Source organism: Chrysemys picta, chromosome 9, assembly GCF_011386835.1.
Source record: "Chrysemys picta bellii isolate R12L10 chromosome 9, ASM1138683v2, whole genome shotgun sequence".
In the NCBI taxonomy this organism is placed as follows: domain Eukaryota; kingdom Metazoa; phylum Chordata; order Testudines; family Emydidae; genus Chrysemys; species Chrysemys picta.
In genome coordinates, this window is record NC_088799.1 from 48,283,640 (window position 1) to 48,297,613 (window position 13,974).

The 13,974-nt window shown below is 42.6% G+C and overlaps 1 protein-coding gene across 7 annotated transcripts in view; it reads left to right on the plus strand.

Annotated features, from left to right (window-relative positions):
• The window catches only part of STAG1 (STAG1 cohesin complex component), a 391,540-nt gene that overhangs the window by 26,097 nt on the left and 351,469 nt on the right, over window positions 1-13,974 (plus strand). The window contains exons 2-3 of one of the 7 annotated variants that reach the window (XM_065557022.1): window positions 7,440-7,491; window positions 10,590-10,695. The exons of 5 other annotated variants lie outside the window; for them this stretch is intronic. The gene's annotated coding sequence lies outside the window, so the exon portion shown is untranslated. The remainder of the gene's footprint in view (window positions 1-7,439; window positions 7,492-10,589; window positions 10,696-13,974) is intronic. One more of the 7 variants, XM_065557021.1, reaches the window with a different exon arrangement.

The window sequence follows — 13,974 nt, forward strand, 5'->3', positions numbered from 1 at the left end:
GGAAAACATGTCCTGAATGTTTTACATCAACAGTTAGGGAAGAGCAAGATCCCTCTCTTTGTGCATCAAAGCTATACAGCTCTGGAACTGGTGTATAGCCAACCATATCCAGATTTCAACAGTCTACCTCCTAGGCATCCAGAATGCCACAGCCAATGCCCTCTGCAGACACTTCTCCCAGGACTACGAATGTGAGCTGGACATTCAAGTTCTCCACAGCACATTCCAGAGATGCCAGAAATTGATCTTTTTGTCACTTCTGTTAACAGGAAGCCACCTGTCTTCTGTTCAAGGCGGCATGGATCACCATTCCCTTGGGGATGCCTTCCTCCTACCATGGAAGAAGAGTCTGTTCTATGCCTTTCCTTTAACACCCCTAATTTTAAGGGTGCTGAACAAGATCAGGCAAGACAAGGCCAGTTATCCTTATAATACCTACCTGGCTGAGGCAAACTTGATACCCTTACCTGCTTCAGCTCTGTGTCCAACTGCTGATCAAGCTCCTGACCATTGCTCATATCTTGTTCTAGAAAGTGGGCCGCTTGCATCCACCCCAGCATGGTGGTTCTGTGCCTCAGGATGTGGCTCCTGGATGGTTCTTGGGAATGGAGGTTTTCTGATCTACAGAGGTGCACCAGGTGTTATTAAATAGTAGAAAAACATAAACGCGCACTACTTAGCTGGGGAAATGGAAGAGATTTGTCTATCATCACTACCTCTGGCCTGAATTGGTTCCCTTTTCTCTCATCCAAGATTAACTGCTGGGTCTGAAGACATCCAGATTATTTATCATTTCAGTCAAGGTATGCCTTGCTGCCATATCAGTCTTTCATCCCCTGTCAAGGAATCCTCCAGTTTTGCTCACCCCATATAGTCTAGATTTATTAAGGGTCTGAGTAATCTCTTCCCCCGCATTAGGCACCTCAACCTGGTTCTCAGCCACCACATGAAACCTCTGTTTGAACCAAAGGCTTGCCATCATGTCGGCCCATGGGGTTGGAGAGATTGGAGCCTTGATGATAGATCTCCCCTGTGCCATGTTTTTTAATTATAAGGTCTCTTTACATCCACATCAAAGGTTACATTGTGTTTTCATCTTAACTAATCTATCTACCAGTATTTTTTTCCAAAAGCTCACAGTTGTCAGTAGGAATCCTCTTTCCATAGAAGGGCCTTATCCTTCTACCTGGATAGGATTCCATTTTGGAATCGCCTGGACTCGTCCTATCCTTTTCAGATCAATCTAAGGGAGCTCCTGTTTCTTCTCACAGACTTACAACCCGATATTCATTTTGAATCTTTACCTGTTATGAAACTTCAGGTGCTTGGCCCTCCTCCGCCCCCTGCGTGAGAGCACATTCAGACAGATTGCAGGCAACATCTACATCATTTTTGAAGAATGTTCCAGTATCTGAGCTATGTAGAGCTGCTACTTAGACTTCAATCCATACATTTTCAAAGCATTACATACTGCTCCATGCTGTCAGATCTGATGCTCCACTATCCGCTCTCCTTCCCCTCTACTTTGGTTATTGCCTTGGAGATGATTGAATAGAGAAAGAACTAAGGGTGATTTTTCCCTGCATGCCCCTATATAACCTCAGTGTCTGCCACAAGGCGGTATAGGGCACATGTGCAGGCTGAACTGACACTGATAGCTGGAAATCTCTGATCAAGGGCTTGAGAGGCACATGCCTGCCTGAGGGGGAGCACCCATAGGGGTACATGTCTTGAAGAACTACAATAACTGTACAGGGTGAGTAATCTTTCCTTCTCAGCACAAGTAGACAGACTCATGGTAGTTCTGCTCGAGCTAGTGGGCAAAAAGTAGCAGTGTAGTCAGAGGTAGCATGAGTGGTGCTATGGGTTAGCTGCCCACATACATGTTGAGGGTTTCTGGGTGGGATTGTACTACTTTCATTTGACCAGTATTGTGCAGTCTCATCTTCCCCAGTGTGTAGTTGCAATAGGGGAACTAAATGAGGGCTAAGACTCAGTATGTGCAAGATGGTTGATGCTCGTTGGCTGGGGCAACAAAGATTGATGTCTGCCCCCTTGATAAAAAGCAATTTTGTCTGTTTTATCAAGATGTATGTAATTTAGACATTTCATTAGTTCATAGGCTGCTGTTATATGATCAGGCAGAAACTGTGGCTTTTTTTCACCTGAACTTTTCCAGGAGAACTTACTTTTGTTTTTTGATATGGACTTGACCAGAGTTGTCCATGTTTTGTCACTTGATTAGATTCCTATGATGCACTGTACATGAGATGACACCTGATACTATTTGAGCTACTAATGAGCTATGTGTCTTCTTGCTCACTCAATGGTGGCTCTTAGAGGGAGAATGTAATGTTTGTGCTTCCTCATATATTTTAATTTTCAAGGGCAATATTTCATAACTTCAAAATGTTAATGAACTTTGTAAATAAAACTGGTATGTTAAGGTTATAACAACCAACAATAATGCACTTCTATGTAGAGATCCATGATTAAATCAAGTCTTCCTGACTAGTGATTTAAATCATGGTTTAAATCAGATCCACCCTGGTTAATGATTTGGGTCCCTAGCTATCACAAAGATCTCATCTATCCAGGATTTTCCCTGATGAAAAAGATGAGTCAGTGCTCTTCAAAAAACCCAGTTTCAGATATAAATGTTGGATCCAATGGCATGATGATCTCATTGAATGATCCATGACTCCTGAATTTCACTCCTTCTGATAATCTGGCAGAGGCTGAGTTCAACGTCTGTTTTTCCCTCAAGGGTTTTGTGTGGAGAGTCAGGCTGGAAAGACTGGGGATCATTTCTCAGGGGATTTGTTGATTCTTTTAGAGTAGGCTGAGTTTTAACTTTGTCTACTTAATTGGTTTGTATTAAACTGTGTTGTATTTTAGGGTTTAAAAAAGTTTATGCTACTCTGTAAATCTATATGAATACAATAAGATACTTCATTGGATGTTATAGCAGCACCTACATTTCTCCAGTCACATTTGGCAAGTGACTTCTCACAAGTCCTGTTTGTAAACTCAAATACAGGTATTGGATGGTGTGTGCTGTTCAGGAGGAATTGAAATCAAGTAAAGGTGGTGTAGTGTTGTATATCTATCAATAATGTGCTAGACTGTCTTATCCATTCTGTCACTTATTTCTTTATGGTCTGAGGTTAAAATTGCCTTGGGGAAGGATAGCAAAATGTTCTATTGGGGTAGCATTAGTGGCCTTCTGCAGGCCCCTGAGTTTGGATTAGAGGAATTCTTTCATTATGGGAAACTAACTTCCCAGCTAGGGATTGGAGAGCAAATGTTAATAATAGTAGAGTCCAGTTATTCCTGCATGAAATAGATTTCTTTAACCAATGAACCATCACAGATGGTCTGTTTTTTTACGTGATTTTGGTAAGTAGTTAGAACATTATAGAAAGCTGGTCATAGAAAATAAACTTGGATTGAGTGATCATGAGTTGATTCAGTTTAAATTAAATGGAAAAATAGTAAAAAAAAAAATAGTAAATAAGGTTTTTGATTTCTAAAGGGGAGACTTTGGGAAACTAAGAGAATGAAATCATCTGGACTGAAGAGCTGAGGAACTTAAATGTGAAGGATGCTGAATGACCCCTCAGAAAAGATATTCGGGGTAAGCAGAGAGACCAAAAGGAATGGAAGAAGAAATTGAGTTTAAAAAAAAGGGGGGGGGGGAGGCTATTAGGTATTGGAGGTCAAAAGCTGTAGGGATAAAGTGAGAATTGTCAAAAGTGAAACTGAATAAGGCTTTGCATAGGAAATTAAAGCAAATAGTCAAAGGTTCTTTAGCCATATAAATAAAAAGAGAGCACGAAGAGAAGTGGGATTGCTATGTAGTTAAGATGGCTAGGTAGGATGGGGTAGAGATTAAGGATAGTGCAGGTGTGGCCCAAAAACTAACAAATACTTTGCTTCGGTATTTAATAAGGATGGTAACGTAGACTGTGCCAGACTAACATGATGCTTTTCTTTGAGAAGATAAATTTATTTCTTAGACAAAGGAAATATAGTAGATCTAGTCTGTTTGCATTTTAATAATGCATTTGACTTGGTATCACATGGGAAATTATCAGTTTTGTTGGCGAAGATGGGAATTAGTACAAGAATAATAAGATGAGTAAGAAATAGACTAAAGGGGAGGCAACAGCAGATTATGCTGGAGGGGGAGGTTCCTAGTCAAGTTCCTCAAGTATTTGTACCAATCTTATTTTAATATTTTTATTAATGATCTTAGCACCAAAGGTAGGAATGTGCTAATGAAATTTTCTGATGACACAAAGGTGGGTGGCATTGTCAATACAGAGGAGGATCAAAATATTACACAGGAAGAATTGGATGACCTAGGGGACTGGATGAAATTAGATGAAATTTAAGAGTACAAAGTGAAAGATCATGTACTTAGGAACTAATAGCAAGAATTTCTGCTATAAGTTGCGGGCTCATCAGTTGGAAGCAGCAGAGGAGAAGAAAGACCTGGGTGTATTAGTTTACAGGATAATTATGAGCCACCAAAGAAATGCATTTGTGTGTGGTGTTTATATAAAAAAAAAAAAAAAAGCAAATGTGATCCTAGGATATGTGAGGTGAGTTGGAAGAGATATAGGGAAGTATCAATGCCATTGTACAAGGCACTGATGAGACCTCATCTGGAATATTGTGTAGAATTCTAGTCATTAAAGGACAATGTTGGAACAAGAGCAAATGGGTGTGAACTAGCCATGAAAAAATTTAGGTTGGAAATTAGAAGAAGGTTTCTGACCATGAGAGGAGTGAGAGAGCCTTCCAGTAGAAATAGTGGGAGAAAAAAATCTACCTTGTTCTAAGATGGAGTTTGATAAATTTATGAATGGGAGTATGACATAGTTGCCTGCAATATCGGGACTGGACTTGATGATCCAGGAGGTCCCTTTGAGTCCTATGTTTCTATGTAAGCACTAGGATATGATGGAATTATAATTAATAAGAAGCATGAATTTTCTAAAAACATCTGATTCCAATGATGAAGGCCGAGGGCTGTTCTGGCTGAAGAAATGGACACAACAAACTACCCACAACCTTTCCTTCTGCACACATTCCCTTAATCAAATTGCTGTTATTTTGGCATGTTTAATATAGTAGTTTGTGCTTGGTGATGGTAGTTAGTGAAGGCTTTGCATGGATGGCATCACTAAAAGGTTGAAATTAAAGTTGTGGTCTTTGACGTACAGTTGTGGCAATGGTAAGGTCTGTCTGGGTGGAAGAATATAGGTTATATGCTGATAGGTGCCTGAACTTCTAATTTCTGTACTTTTTTCAGTAATTATATTTCTTTTCTTCACACCCCTTGATACCATGATTCATGATGTTCATGACTCCTTTAGTCTGCATTGCATAGTGTTTGTACTGTGTTTACTCCATTACTATTTGTTATTAAATGACTTCCAAACAATCTAACTAGTCTATTCCACAAGATTGGTTTCTGTGCCATTGTGATGAAGGCCATTCAAACTCTCTAGATCACTCATTTCCATGGAACGTGGCTAACATTCCACAAAAACAAATCCCCCTATTTTATATCACTTATCTAGCCCAGAGGTTCACCTCCCCTTTGCTCATGGGATAAAAAGCCTCTCCAAAAATATCACCTGGCCTTTCCTCCCTTCCAAGATCCCTGAAGTGTTCAATAATCTTTGAAGCGTGATGTCATGCCACTAGTGCCAATATGCCAGCGGATTCTTGTGCACCAGATTCAGAATGTCATTTTATCATATCTCTTCTCTTATTTCCAGGAAGACAGCACACAGTTCTTCTGTCCTTTTTTTGTCTCTTGCAGAATTTTTTACTCACTTTTCTTAACATGGAGTCCCTGAAGACAGGGACTGTTCTCGTCTTCTCTTGGGCAGGTGTGATGTCCTTCTGGATTCAGCTGAGCAGCCATCCTCATATATGTCCCCTGCAGCTGTATTCTGTTCCTCTAGTGAAATTTCAGAGAGATTTTTTTCTGCAGATGCCTTGTAGACTACATAAGAACAGCCATACTGGGTCAGACCAAAGATCCATCTAGCCCAGTATCCTGTGCTCCGACAGTGGCCAATACTAGTTGCCCCAGAGGGAATGAACCGCACAGATTATCATCAAGTGATCCATCCTGTCGCCCATTCCCGGCTTCTGGCAAACAGAGGCTAGGGACACTATCCCTGTCCATCCTGGCTAATAGCCATTGATGGACCTATCTTTTATGAACTTCTCTAGTTCTTTTTTGAACCTTACCTGATCATGTATTCTGCTATGTAGAATGCCTTCTGGTTCACTTTCCTCTAGTGATCATAAACTGCCAATCCTCTTTTCTGATTTCTTATTTCGACTCTTTCATTGTTAATTCCTTCCCTTGTTGAATCTGTGGCAATGATTCCCAGATCTTGTTATTCAAGAAGTCTTCATTCTCTTTGGTGCTGTGACAGGTTGATGGTTCTTCAAGACCACAAATCTTTTCTTCCCATCAACTTGCACTTCACATTCAGGAAAACTCTTGTGCCTTCAGTCAGGAAGGAAAACATGGACATCTCCTCCAGGCCGCAAATACTGTTCCAATGTTGTCCATTATTACTGATGTAGAAATGTATCTAGGTAGAAGATAAGCAAATTCCTTGCTACAAATTCCTTCAAACACTCCTGTTAGCATTTGCCTATTCTCTGACTCAGAGTTCCCTTTGCAGCTGGCTTATTTAGCTAGTATAATTGGGTTAGCACAACTCCTTCGTTAACAAGAATAATTTAAAACACCTGGAGAGATCACACACATGGACTGGAGAGACTTGAAAACCCAATCACAAGGCCCTTACAGAAACATACCAAACTCACAAATTAGCCAAGGCTGTTACCTCTGAGTACAGGATCTGCAGTTACTCCTCAGAAACACCCTTCTTACACTGATATGGACATTCTAATCTATTGCACAGGCTCTAGGGAAATGGTGACCATTTTAACTGAAAGTAGCCTATGGCCTCAGTCCTATTGCAAGTAATTAAAATTTGCTTGAGCACACAAGAGGTGTTTGTTCCTTACCTCTGCAGAACTGAAAGCTTAACACCTGTGGGTGAATTCTTGAGGTAAACAGAAGAATTTGTCATCTTCGGTCTCTGAAGATTGGTGGAAGATCCTTAGGATCCTTACAGAAAATTTCCTCATAACTAACCTTTGGCTCATTTTGCATTCTGTTAGTCTGTCCAGCACATCTGAAAGTGGAGGATAGCTGTATTGGCAGTGATTAAATTATGAACCCAAAACAGGTACTAAACCTTTGTTTGGAGAGCTCCTAAATTTCCATCTGGAAGTGGTTCAAATTTGAGGTCATGCTTTATACCTTAAGCTTTGTTGGCACCGAGGAAATGGTTGGCAGGAGAAACTTAATACACACTTGATTTTTGCTTTTCTAGGTATCAGGAGTGGCAGCCAGAGTTTCCATTGCATGTTAATACATTCTTAAAGGTAAGCTCCATTGATCAGTCTTCCAGCTTCAAATAGCTAATGCCTTAGGGATACATAGTCTTGGTACAGACACAAAGCTTGAATTATATCTGGTGAAATTACAAAGGAGTTTTAAGGTTGTGGTATGGGATTTGTGATGTTCTGAATGTGGTAATGGTAAAGTGTATGCTTGTGGCTAGAGCATTGAAGGGTATGTGCTGTAATGGCTTAACTTTTTTCATTCCTTGCTTGTTCGTGTTTGTGTTAGGTGTATTGTGTGTAGTACAAGTTAACTTGACTATTTTACAATTAAGTTTTTTTGTATATTAATTTCCTGTGTTTTTTTCATGCTTAATGGTAGATGACTAAGTAAGGGGGGCAAACCTGTCGGGGATGGAGAAATGTACACTTCACATCAGTGCTATGTGCCAGACCCCCATATAGAAAATCTTCTGCATAGTAGCATAGAATCTGGCTGAAAACTGTAACTATATTGATGGAGTCTGTTTTTTATCTATACAACAGAAAAGAGTATATTTGACAAAAATTTGTCACACATAGTTTCAACTATTATGAATAACTCTTAAAAATGACCCAAAATGCAATTAAAAGTACATATTGCATCAGATGTACTCAGGGATAAATCTGTCTACCAAATCGTGTAGGTAAATAGTTTATCTGTTAACAGTGAAAGGTTGGACTGCCAAGGACAAAGTTCATAAAAAGCCCAATTTCACATTTTCTGTATTAAATTCAACAAGAGAAAATGTGTGAAAACTAACCATGTGTGAAATTCACTCTAAAAGGACTTCTATATTTAGGAAAGAAAAAATATTTTAAACCCATTTTAGAACACAACCCTAACTAAGTTATAGCTACTAGGCTCCACTGTAATCATAATAATGGTAACCATGGGAAGATGTGACAAGTAGATGAAAAAAGCAAGCTGAGGGAAGGAGGATGGAGTATCAAAAATAGGATATTTCAGCATAGTCTGAGAAGATACTCTGACTCTGTCCTCCTGGTCAAATGCTCAGAAGGGAATGGTATGTTACTGAACTAGAAATATCTCAACAAGCTTTAGTGCAAAGCAAATTAGACATGATCTGGTCGTTCAATATTAATGACAAAAACAGCCAATAGCACTCTGTGCAGTATAATACAGAGAAATTTCTTCACTGATCAAGGAAGTGACAGTTCTTCTGTATCTGCCCCATGTCATATCACACCTAGGGTACTGTTTAGAGTTCTAGATCTCAGTATCCAAAAAATACTGATGAACTGGGGGAAAATATTTTAGCATCTGGAGGAATGTATTCAGAGCTACTAAAGGTTTAAAAAATCAAAAATATGGTGCAATAACTAACAGGGATATTAACCATATGTATGGTCAGTATTTAAAGGGAATGAAAACACCAAGGAGGAGTAATTGTTTAGGGTGTAACAGTGGCATGTAGATAGATGTGATTTGATTGAAATTGACCAAAGGTACACTTAATAAGAGGTCAGCTAGACTGCAGTAGTCTCCTGCCACTTCAGTCACTTAAAATTAGACTGGACAAATTATTTGAATATTCAGGACAATACTTTATTGGCAGGTGGATGGATGGATAAAATAACCTAATAGGACTTTGTTTCTAAATACAGCCGGGGGAAAATCTGTGTGCTTTGATATTCCTTACACTCACTGTTCATTGGTTTTAAATGAATAATTCCCCATGAAAGTGATAAACTACACTATCCCCATCCCATATGTAATGTGTGATGTGAATAGCATGATCAATAGTTAGAATTGGGGTTAATTTTTCTTGGCATGTTCTCTTGCTGCTGTTTATATTTCAGTTAATGGAGGAATATAAGCTGTACTGTAAATTGCCTCATCATATCCCCTTTGTTTGGTGTTTGTAGTAAGATGTTTCCATATTAATATTGTTAAATCAGTGTAGAAATTACTTGTAAACTATCTCCTAAGGATCATGTCAGGTGAAATGTTTAGATTGCTTTAGTAAAATAGTTTTCTGCTGATGTAGGAGCTGGAGTAGTATGGAAACTGGGTTGCTCAACCACTGTATTAACTTGCCTGGGATCCAGGTCAGACTGTGACAGGCTTATAATTACCTAGGTCATCTTGTTTACTCTTTTTAAAAGTTGCAGCAATACTAGCTTTCTTCCAGTCTTCTGGAACTTCCTTGCTGCTCCAAGATTTATTGAAAATCAACATTAATGGCTCAGTGAGTGCCTTAGCTAACCTGTCTAATCAAGGAGCTTCACCAGTTTGGCTGAGGAAAGATTTTGGTACCCAGTTCTCCATCCAGCAACTGCTCTCACTCTCCCCACCCTCTGCTCTGGCTTTGCAGGGATTACAGTACTATAAGCAACTGACCTTGGATAATGGCAGCTTTTCTGCAGAGAGCAAGGATCTTGGTTCTATACCTGGAGCCTGACTGTAGCTAGCCTTTTTGTGCCCTTTGTACTGCTTTGGAACCGTTTCCCATCCAGTAGCAAAGAAGTTTAAGGCCGGCCCCACCCAAGGTAGTCACTGCGGCCTTGACTGCTGCTAGAAACTGCCAGGGAGGCTATTAGGGGACAAGTTGGGTTTGTGTTTCTGAAATTTTTTGACAATAGAGAATTTATCTGCAAAACCTATTGCTCCCTTAGAGCCTATAGAGACTACTTATGGATTCAAAATCCAGAAGGGACCACAGTTCTGACCAATCTATTCTGATCTGTATAACACAGACCATAGAACTTTCCTGAAATAATTCTGTTTTATTCTAGAACATCTCTTTTAAAAAAAAGTCCTATCTTGATTTAAAAATTACTAGTGATGAAGAATCCACCATGACTGTTGCTAAATTGTTCTAGTGGTTAAATACCCTGACTGTGAAAAATACATGCCTTGCTTCCAGTCTGAATTTGTCTAGCTTCAATTTCCAGCCATTGGATCATGTTGGACCTTTTTCTGCTAGGTTGAAGAACGCATGATTAAATATTTGTTCCCCAGGTAGATAGACTGTAATCAAGTCACACCTTCACCTTCACTTTAAGGTAAATAGATTGACCTCTTTGAGTCTGACCATTATAAGGCATGTTTTCTAATCTTTTAATCATTTTCATAGCTCTTCTATGAACCCTCTCCAATTTATCAATAACCTTCTTGAATTGTGGACACCAGAACTGGACACAGTATTCCAGCAGCGGTTGCATTAGTGTCAAATTACAGAGGTAAAATAATTTCTCTATTCCTACTCAACATTGCTGTAATTATGCATTCCACGATAGCCGTAGGTCTTCCGGCCACAGCATCACATTGGGAGCTCATGTTCTGCTGATTATCCACCACAGCTCTCCAAATCTTCTTCAGGATAGAGTCCCCCATCCTGCAACTAAGGCTTACATTTTGTTCCTAGATGTAAATGTTTACATTTGCTACTTGTATTAAAACGCATATTGTTTGCTTGCGCTAGTTTACCAAGTGACCCAGATCACTCTGAATCAATTACCCATCCTCCTCTTATTTACCATTCCCAATTTGTGTGTCATGTGCAAACTTTATCAATGATGATTTTGTTTTCTTCCAAATCATTGATAAAAATGTTAAATAGTGTGGGCCAAGAATCAGTCCCCATGGGACTGCACTGGAAACACACCCATGTGATGACAATTTTCTGTTTATGATTACATTCTGAGACCTGGGATCCAGGACAGGCTGTGACAGGCTAATAATTACCTAGGTCATCTCGTTTACCCTTTTTAAAATTTGGAGCACTATTAGCTTTCTTCCAGTCTTCTGGAACTTCCTCGCTGCTCCAAGACTTCTCTGCATTATTATTGCTAATTCTATCATGTTCATGTAGTAAGACAAGTACTATTGTCAAGATTCTTTTTGTTCTTAATATATTTTAAAAGCTCATTGTTCTTCGAGTGATTGTTCATGTCCATTCCAAGCAGGTGTGTGCGTGCCGTGTGCACGCCAGACAGAAGATTTTACCCTGCCAGCCTCTGTTGGGTCGGCCTTGGTGCCCCCTAGAGTGGCGCCTTCATAGCGCCCAATATAGGGCTCCACTGACCCACCACCCCCTCAGTTCCTTCTTACCACCGGTGACTGCTAGCTGGACCTTGACTCGCTCTCGCAGCAAGCGCCTTAGCAGTGTCTGATAGACCTTAGTTGTGTATAGTTCTCAGTTTGTTAATAGTTGTTTCCCTATAGTTATAGTTAGTTGGTTGTTCGGACATTTTCCCCCCCTCCTGGGGTATGCCTGGGTCTCCATGGTTTAAGCTCTGTGAGGCCTGTGGCAAGTTTATGCCCAAAAGTGATCCTCACTCTTCCTGCCTGCGGTGCCTTGGTGAGAGTCACCAGAAGAAGTGCCATGTTTGCAAGGGTTTCCACCCCAGAACCGTTAAAGAACGAGAGCAGAGACTAAAACTGCTGATGGAGGCGGCGTTGAAACCACAATCTGACTCGGGACCCAATGACCCAGCACCAAGCACCACCTCTTCAGTGTGCAGTGCTCCGGCACCAACAGCGTTCGAAACGGGCCCGGCTAAAGACTCTAAAGCCCACTGGCACTGCCACGGGTTGGCCTCAGTATGGCACCACTCACCATCCCCGGTGCCAGTAAAAAAAAGAAGAGGCCGGTGAGGGGCCGTTCACCCCTCCTGAAACTTACAGGATCCCCGGCGTCCACAAGCGGATTTGGACAGACCGCCGCCTCCTTGCTTTCACCCAGGGTTTCATTGACTCCTGTCCCGGCCGGGGTCCAGTCAAGTCCGAACCCCCCCACCCTCCCGGTCACCGAACCACTAGGGGGACATACAGCCACCATCGATGCTGGAGGCATTCGAGGCGGCCATGGACTTGATGCGCCTCCCGGTGCCATCCTCCCTGCAAAGGAGGGATAAATCGCCAGCGACCGTGTGCCCCCTGTTCCACTCCAGGGGTAAACTGGCCATGATGGCCCGCCGGTCTCCATCTCCGGCACTGCCCGTGCAGGTGCAAGAACCGCACCACTCCCCGGAGTCGGGGCACCGATTGTTGACGACTCAGGGTACTGCTCTTCCGTGGTCCTCCTACTCGGAGACCTTGGAATCGGAGGCAGACTCTAATCGCTCCAGCAGATTGTGGAGCTGGAGGTCCAGGTCGCGGCGGAGTTACCAACCATACCTGGCACCGTGTCAGCAACAATGGCAACCTCCTGCCCAATGGCCCTTCTGGACACCCTGGGCTTACCATCAGAGCCAGAGCCAAGTCCTCGGTCCAGAACTGCATTGGTGTCGGCGGCATCCTTTGTCCCACAGTCAGCGCCGGCACCGCCGTCAGGGGGAGCGGCATCGCTGGCTCAGATAGCTCCGGCACCGATAATTCAACCAGCTCCGGCACTGTTTCTCCAGACAACGGCATGCCGGAGGCTCCAGTTCCGACCCCGCTGATGTCATTGACCTCAGTACTGCCAAACTTGTCGGCCCTGGCACTGACTGCGGTGCCAAACTCTCCATCAGCTCCAGGCCCACGGATCAAGCACCGGGTGCTGTGGGACCCCAGGGGTGAGGAGGGCAGTGAACAGGGCCAGCTATCTGTCCTCTCATCCTCATCCTCGCCTGACGAAGCGGTTGTGGGGACATCGACATTCACGGCCCCGACTCTGGAGGACTACTGTGTTCTTCAACAGCTCCTGAGGTGGGCCGCCCAAAGCCTGGGGATATAGGCAGAGGAGGTGGACGAGGATGTAGACCCTGTCATTGATATCCTGGCCCCCTCCGGCCCATCCAGGGTTGCATTGCCACTGATTAAAACTATAACTGATACATCTAAAAATCTGTGGCAAACCCCCTCTTCCCTGGCCCTATGGCCAAGATAACTGATACTTCGTTCCCTCTAAGGGGTACAAACATCTTTATACCCATCCTCCCCCAGACTCTTTGGTGGTCGATGCGGCCGATCAGAGAGAACACCAAGGTTTTCAGGACTCCACCCCAAAAAAACAGGGACACCGAGATACTGGACCTATTTGGCCGAAAGGTCTATTCGACTGGGGGCCTGCAGCTCTGGATAGCCAACCAGCAGGCCATAACAAGCCGCTACAGGCATAACACCTGCTCGTCTATGGCTAAGTTTGCAGAGCTCCTTCCCCAGGAAGCTCGGGTAGAGTTCTCCGCACTTGTGGAGAAGGGGAAACTAGTTTCCAGAGCATCTCTGCAAGCGGCTCTGGACACGGCGGATGCAGCCTCCCACACGCTGGCCACAGGGGTAATGATGAGACGAGGCTCCTGGCTGCAGGTCTCTGGACTGCCACATGAGGTCCAACAGACCATACAGGATCTTTCTTTTGAGGGATCAGCTCTTTGCCCTGAAAAGACAGATAAGAGACTTCATAGTTTGAAAGACTCGAGAGCTACCCTGCGCTTGCTGGGACGTCATACGCTGGCTACCCAGCGCCGGCATTTTATGCCTCAGCCTTCCCCATGGCTTTATCAACCACAAAACCGCCAGGACGTTCCACGTAG